Raw genomic sequence first — 8,485 nt, 5'->3', positions numbered from 1 at the left:
GGTAGGGTAGGGATAGAGGCAGGTACCCCAGTAGCAACAGGCATAGCCATAGTCGGTAGGTCAGCCATAGTAGTAGTCATGGGCCTGGCACCGGATTTAGTAGATGCAGATTCCCCCATGTCAGATGGGATTAGACCTAGGTGCTAGGTTTAGTGAGACAGGACACAGTCGAGGCAAAGACAAAGGATTGAGGAGCAGGCCCCTTAGCAGGAGGTTCCACAGTAGCAGGTGCCACCATAGCCACATGCACCACCACAATGGCAAGAACCACCACAGTGACAGGCACCTGAGATGCTTGATAACGACATGCCAGATCAGCCTGCAGCTAGGGTATAGGACATGGTACAGCTATACTGAGAGTGGATTCATGTGGCCTCTCGATAGTTGGGAGAGTTACAAATTTTAGTGGCAGTCTAAGATGCACAATTGGTAGAGAGACAGTGGGATACAAATCGATGGAGAGAGTGCACTGAGACTGCAGAGAAGAGATTAGAGTTGGTACAGGATGAGGTCTGCTTCCAATCAGATTGAGTAGCATACTATTATGCTACATATATGAGTGCAGTACTTGATGAGACACTTCAAGTTCAATGCTTTTCTCAATATGCCTGAGAGTTTGGAGGTGCACGTCCTCCTGTCAGACCAGATATGCCACTGCCGCCTCTACCACCTACTACTCCTGCTCCTCCTGGAGGTGAGGGTATGGGGTAGAGTTAGATTCTCTGTGCTTGACTATAATTTTGATGTCTAGCTATGTATCAATTGGTGTGCCAGCACCACATGTATCATTTTTGATCAATTACACTTGAGTGGTGCCCTTTTTTTTCTGTACTGATCCATTCTTTTGATATATATATACGAGATCTTGAGTCGAGTATTCCTGTGTACATGTCATTGTCTATTTTTTACTTTACTTTGATGTATATGAGATGTATGTTGTACTTGGATAGAATGCATATGTATGGACTGGCATCTCACGTAGTGTTGCATGTTTTTTTACTTGAAAATGATAGGTATTCCATTGAGGAGCGTGAATCAACAAACCAAATGCTTGTGCAATCGTGAAGAAATCTGACATGTGGAGATGCCCCCAATCTTTCATCACAAAGGGTAGGAACATAATGACCATTGAATTACGTGCTTATGCAAGTGAAGAATGTAATGCAAGACTAGGTGAAATGTATCCCTAGGTCTGGTTACCAAGCTTCAATATTGAATCATAGAACAAAGTTCATAGGTCATAAAATTCCCACTGACATTGTAATCATGGAAATATGAATATAACATACGTTATTAGTTTGTCAGGATTAAATGTAAGAATTCGAGGCACAAGAAGCTAGAATGACCAAAACATTTATCCCTTTTAATATAGCAAGTTAACATAAGTATCAGAGCATAAATGCTAGGATGACCTGAATGTTGCTTGCATGACAGGCACACCAAACACACAGGAGATCCCTCTTATGTTAAGTATTTAGTATTCATTCCATCTGCAATGACCCTTGCGTTCATAACCTGAGACAGAAGTGTGCTAGATATACTCATAGTGACCTGTACATTCACTTAGCAAGACGAGTATCGGTATTTATTATAGCATGAAGAGTTCACTCCAACAAACAAGGAGAAGAACCAACATTATTGGCATATTCGTATAAAAGGGTTCGAGGTACACATGGCCATCCAATACGAGATGGAAGTTCTTATAGTGGACACCCCTTTTATAGGAATAGATCAACTTATTGGAACTAAACCACAAACAAAAAGCAAAGAAAAAGATCATACCCCCAGTCATTGCTTCTCTAGTCAAAGATGACATCATCAAGTTGCTCGAGGAGATATGATAAAGAAAAATAAAGTAAACAAAGAACATGCTCAGCATATCCAAACAATTATATCATTTTTGAGTTCAATGTTTTTGGATTGATGTCAAGAGTCAGTGTCCAGAACATGTTTGAAAGAAATCTCTTTAGTAAAGTGACGATAGTAGGCAGATGCAGTCAGAATGACTGGTGACTAAGGTCAAAGAGGAATCTTCATGATGAAGAACCTAAGAAGGACTGAGTGACAGTAGATAGACACATCCAGAATGACTGGTGACCAATGCAAGAGAGATTTTCCATAAAGGAATCTAAAGACATGACGTTAGCAACAATAGGTAGACACAGCTGAAACAATTGGTGACTATTGCAAAAGAGATTCTATGAGGAGAATCTTGAAAAGAGTGACACTAGCAATAGTAGGCAGACACAGTGAGGACCACTGGTGACTTTCGTAAAGGAGATTCTATGAGGAGAATATCAAAAAGAGTGACACTAGCGATAGTAGGCAGACGCAATGAGGACCACTGGTGACTATCGTGAAGGAGATTCTATGAGGAAAATCTCAAAAAGAGTGACACTAAGGGGGAATGCCCCTGAGCTGTGACAAGACTCAATCTATGGATACATGAGCAGAAAGCAAGAAAAGCAGGAAAGTGAAAGCATGAAATTGACTATACAGAGAGTCTGAAGGTGCATTGCAGGATGGAGCATTGGGAACAAGAGGCGCCTGTTTACCAAGTTTTCACCTTCTTGGTAGGATCTTCCTTTTTTCTTGCTACCATGATGCCTGTTTCCAGGTTTTCACCAATGGCACCTTTTTTTTGTTTTTCAATTTTTTTGTATTTTTCTCTTTTTTGATTTTTTTGTATTTTTGATATTTTTCAATTTTTTTGGTGTTACAAAGGTGCCTATTGCTAGTTTTTCACCAAGGTAACAATTTTTTCAGGACTTTTTCTGATTTTTATGAATTTTTTTTTAGGACATATATATGTACAAATAGCTTGCTGATATTAGATCAACTGAAAAACCACTTTAGGTGGAGAGTGTTGACAGGTTCTTTAAGCACTTCTCCTTCGGTTGTGGAAAGTTGATAGGTGCCAAATCCATATACTGTAGTAATGATGTATGGACCGAGCCAGTTTGGTTCAAACTTTCCTTTTTGTACTTACTATTGTTGATTCTTGGGGTTCTCTCTCAGGATGAGATCACCAAACTAGAAGTCACGTAGCCTGACCCTCTGATTGTAGCTTCTCGCCATTTGTTGTTGATATGCTTGCAGATGATCACATGCCACTTGTCATCGTTCATCTAGTAACATAATCTCTTGAAGCTGAGCTATCCTATAGTCATCATCAGTGATAAGGCCTTTCATAGAGACTCTCAAGGTAGGAATCTTGACCTCTATTGGAAGCACAGCATCCGCCCCATACACCAATGCAAAGGGAGTTCTGCCTGTTGGAGTTCTAATGCTTGTCCTATATGCCCACAGAGCTGGATTGATCTAGAGATGCCAATCTCCCCCTGATTTGCTGACTGTGAGATGAAGAATTTTGAGGATCTCCTTATTGGATGCCTCAACCTGGCCATTACCCTAGGGGTAATAAATAGAAGACCAATGTTTTGTGATTTTGAATTTCTTACATAGTTTGTTGAGGTCTTTATTCTTGAACTATCCTCCATTGTCAGTAATGATTGAGGATGGTACACCATATCTACAGATGATGTAGTTTGTGATAAAAAGTGCTACAATTTTTCCATCAGCAACTGTGAGAGGGACCACCTCTACCCATTTTGTGAAATAATATGTAGCTGTGATGATGAACTTATGTCCATTAGAAGAGGTTGGGTGAATCTACCCCACCAAGTCAAAGGCCCATTGTTGAAATGGCCATGTTGTAGTAGAGGGAATCAACTCTCTGGTTGGAGCGTGAATGAGTTTCCCATGTAGCTAACACTACTTGTAGGACCTAGCATACTTGATAGCTTCTTGCTCCATTTTAGGCCAGTAGTAACCAACACAAAGGAGTTTTTGAGCTAGTGTCAGGCCATTGGAATGAGATTCGCAAATGCCCTCATGAGTGTCAATTAGTGGGCATTTGGACTCATCGGGTTCTTAACACCTAAGGAGTGTTCTATCGAGACCTCTCCTATACAAATCATCAGTAATAATGACATTATGTGAAGCATTACGAATTAGGTAACATTTCTCATTCTGGGTTAGACCTTTCAGAATGGTTTGATTATGAAGGTAGGAATAGATGTGATGGTAGTGGGATGATTCTTGTCCTATAATAGAACAGATCATCCTGGAATCAGGGGTATCATAAGCTGGGTAGTGTAACGCTTCCACCAAGAACTCATGTTGGAGATCATTTTTTAGGCATTTGTAGCAGAGAGGCTAGGGTGACCATGGCATCAGCCGCTTTATTATATGCTTGTGGAACTTGCTGGAAGGTGATGTGTGTAAAATACTTCTTCAAATCATCAACCCTGCGCTTGTAAGGAATTAGTTTGTCATCCTTTGTTTGATACACATCATTTACTTGGTTGATAACAAGTTGAGAGTCACCAAAGATGTCTAACTGATCCACTCTCCATTCAGCTACAATTTTCATGCCATTGATCAAAGCCTCATATTCAGCAATGTTATTTGTACAAGGAAATAGAATCTTGTATGCTTTGGGCAATGAGTATCTCTATGGTGTAATAAAGAGTAATCCAACACCTGATCCTTGTTGCGTGAAGGACCCATTGAAGAACATAACCCATGTATGGTGCGTGAGTGTTAGAATTGACTCATCTAGGAAATCAATTTTCATTGGTAGAAGACTCTGTATGGGTGCCTCGGCCAACTGGTCTACAATTGCCTATCCCTTTATAGCCTTGCATTCAACATATTGGATGTCAAACTCACTAAGTATCATGACCCCTTTAGCCAATCTTCCTATGAGAGTTGTCTTACTGAGCAAGTACTTTAGTGGATCTATTTTAGCCACAAGCCATGTAGTGTGGGAAAGCATGTACTGTCTCAACTTCTAGGAAGCAAAGACAACTACCAAGAAAGCTTTCTCAATAATGCTATAGTTCTTCTCATAAGAAATCAATTTTCAACTCAAATAGCTCTTTCTTTGTTGTCTTTATCTTCTTGAGCCAACAGGATTCCCAAAGATGTTTCTGTGGCTGAAATGTACAAAAGAAAAGGCTTCCCATGAATAGGAGGCATAAGAATTGGAGGATTGACAAGATATTTTTTGATCTGTGTTAAGCTTTGCTCACAATCCTGGCTCCAATTGAATTTCACACCCTTATGTAAGGTCTTTGTGAAGGGTTGTGATCTATCTGCCAATTGTGAAATAAATTTGCAAATAGATTGAAGCCTTCCCTGTAGTCCTTTCATCTGACTGATGTTTTGAGGTGGTGGCATGTCCATTATCACTTGTACTTTCTCCGGATCTACTTTAATTCCTTTTACAGAAATAATGTATCCAAGCAACTTTCCTGATGTGACACCAAATGCACATTTCTTAGGATTGAGCTGAAGACTAAATTTTTCCATACGATCTAGGATGGGTCCCAAATCTTGCAGATGAGCATTGCGTTTAGCGCTTTTGACCAAGGTATCATCGACATAGTCCTCCATGGTTCTATGCATCATGTCATAGAAAATTTTAATAACAACCCGCTGATATGTAGCACCAGCATTCTTTAAACCAAATGGCACCACATTCCAACAAAAGGTTCCCCATGCACATGTGAAAGCCATTTTCTCCTGGTCTTCTAGTGCAATTTTTATCTGATTGTATCCAAAAAAACCATCCATAAGTGAGTACATCTCATAGCCAGCCCTCATGTCTACAATCATATCAATATTAGGCAGCGAAAAGTCATCTTTAGGAAATGCCAAGTTAAGATCACGAAACTCTGTACAAACCCTGATAGATTTATCATGCTTGGAAACTGAAACAATATTGGATATCCATTCAGCATAATCAATTGCATGAATAAAACTAGCTTTTAGAAGTTTTTCCAATTCTGCTTTGACGAGAAATGCAACATGAGGGTGCATTTTTTGAGGCTTCTATTTAACTGGTTTGATGCCTGGTGCTATGGAAAAATGATGCATGAAAAGATCAGGATCCAATCCTGGCATGTCAAAGTATGTCCAAGAAAAATTTATCTTCTTTTCTTTGAAAAAAGAAATGAATTATTCCTTCTCTTTAGGTGACAATGACTGTGCTAGATGTATCAGATGAGGATGTTCTTCTGTGCCTAGATTAATTGGCTATGTCGGCTCTATTAACACTGATGATCTCTCCTGGAAGTGACTGGGAAGGACATCAAATATCTCATCCATGGGTGCCTTAGAGAGGTTTTCACCCTTGGATACGTCTTTTGTTTTTACTTTTTTTGGGTCCGCCACTGCCACAATGTGGTTTTCACCATCGGACCTCTTGCATTTTTTTTTAATTGTGTGACTAAGATATTTGATGTCAGCCTTAGTCATGTTGATGCTTTGCTCATTAGTGGAATACGTTATGGGTTCGATAGCATTTAGGTAACAGGAGAGAGCATAGTCATTCTGGAATGTGGGGACTTTGCTAGATGTATTGGGGTTCCAGTCTATAAGCTCGGGATGTGTGAGTGAGAGAGTAGTGGCTGGTTCAATTATGTTCATAGTATAGTCATTAAGTACATGGAACAACAATTCAAGACCTCTGGTGACCTCATCCATAGGTGTGTTCAAACGCCTCAAAATACTAACGTCAGGAATTGACGACTCTAGGACACTAGTTGGATTAGACCCCCATGACCTAACCATAGACGTTTCACCCACCTCAATTTGGTTTTCATAGACATGTACTTGGTCAATGTCTTTATCATTAGTAGTTTCTAAAAGAGAGTCAAATTCATATTCATGAGAATCGGTGCTACATGGTCAGAGACTATAGAACTCCCCAACAGTGATAGGGACATACTCTCCTTCAACCTTTGGGTTCTTACACAAATACTCAATGTAGCATGACTGACTAGATTCTCCCTTTTCTGAATGATATTTGAGTTTCTCAGTATTGTCCTTAGAAGAATCACTAGTATCATCCATAGTGCTAATATGTGGCACAAAGTCATTTGGCTTAGCAAAGAATTTAGTGAGATCATAAGGAATAGGATGAGGGTAGGAATCCTCATCATCAGATTCTTCCTCTTGAGTACCTAACTCAGATTGTGACTCATTTTTAGATGAAATCTCAGGTATGGGTATGAATTTGTTTGATCCCAAATGGAAAGGGACCTTCTTAAATCCTAGGCTAGTTGTATCACTGTTGCTTCGAGCTTTTGCTTTGATAGGATCGATTAGGCCATTGTTATTACAGCCAATAGGGCCAGTTCCCTTGTAACCAAAATGCTTCATAAGCCAAAGGCCAGGCCCATATTTCTTAGGAGTAATTTCTTGAGCTTGTTCTGTTAGGTCCACTAGAGCCTCTTCTTTGTAAAGCCATGCAACAATGGCTCTATTTTTTCTTTCATCTTCTAAGGGAACTGTAGCCTTGAAAAAAGTGCCATTATACTTGGCCTAAGGTGTCAGCACAAATGGCTTCTTTGCCTTTGAGGGTCTCTTATAATTTCGAGGAGACATTGGGAGAGATGTCAATGATAGCACTGGTTCAATGTGATACTCTCCCTTGCCAGTTTCTTTCAATTTGAATGATTTCTCAATTTGTTTCAGCTTATCGTCATGATAATTAGTGGACTCACGGTTAGCAGGGATGAAAGTTTTAGCAGCTTTAAGCATATTGCAGATGTAGCTAGTAGTGGCAGGGATAGTAACTTTAGAGCCATGAAATGGGAACTTGATGCATTGGTGGTATGTGGATGGCACAACACGCATCTCATGTATCCATGGCTATCCCAACAAAATGTTGTAAGCCAAGGGAATTCAAGCACCTGATAGGTGACATCCCTCTCTATAGGACTGACACGAATGGGTAAAACCACAAGGCCTAGAGACTTTCATTCCACTTCATCATACACTTTGATAGTGATCTTTCATCGAGGATAGATAGAGTCCTCAGAATAATTCAATTATCTAAGAAGAGTAGAAGAGACAATATTTAGGGTAGTGCCATTATCAATGAGTACTTAACAAACACGTGTCTGGTGGATCATAACCTCAATGTGTAGAGGCTGATTGTGTGGGTGATTCAACGAGTTGTCATCTTCCTCAGAGAAGGTCATAAGATAAGGTCAGGTCAGGTGACCTACCATGGATTGAAATCGCTCAAGATCAAGATCTTGAGGAACATTTGCCTCAGTGAGGGCTTTGTCCAGAATCTGCCTGTGAGCAGGCAAGATTTTAAGTAGCTCAAAGATGGAAATCTGAGCATTAGTTCATTTTAGCTGATCGAGAACACTATAACTGGTTGTAATCAAGTTCGTTGTGGGTTTTGCACCTTTATCGGATGGACCATCAAGGGCTTTGTCTTTGTGTTGTTTAGGATTTGAAGTAGGAGGCGTAGGGCCTTTGAGCACCAACTTGGCACGAGAGTGAGTAATAGTGTTAGCACAGTGTTGCAAATGTGCATTAATCATTGCATTGGAAGTAGGGCCCCTCAAGACAAATAGTGTCTTAGGTTTGTCATTATCTTGCTTGCCCTTAATAGTAATAA

The 8,485-nt window shown here is 40.0% G+C and overlaps 1 pseudogene; it reads left to right on the top strand.

Annotated features, from left to right (window-relative positions):
* The first annotated feature begins 306 nt into the window (after nucleotides 1–306).
* The window catches only part of LOC149537835 (calcium-transporting ATPase 1, endoplasmic reticulum-type-like), a 49,269-nt pseudogene continuing 41,090 nt past the window's right edge, over nucleotides 307–8,485 (top strand).

The sequence above is a fragment of the Cupressus sempervirens genome, chromosome 9, assembly GCF_028749045.1.
Source record: "Cupressus sempervirens isolate cs-2001-9-10 chromosome 9, ASM2874904v1, whole genome shotgun sequence".
Taxonomy (NCBI): domain Eukaryota; kingdom Viridiplantae; phylum Streptophyta; class Pinopsida; order Cupressales; family Cupressaceae; genus Cupressus; species Cupressus sempervirens.
The sequence above is the reverse complement of the archived record's forward strand: the minus strand, read 5'-3'. Positions and strand labels throughout refer to the sequence as shown.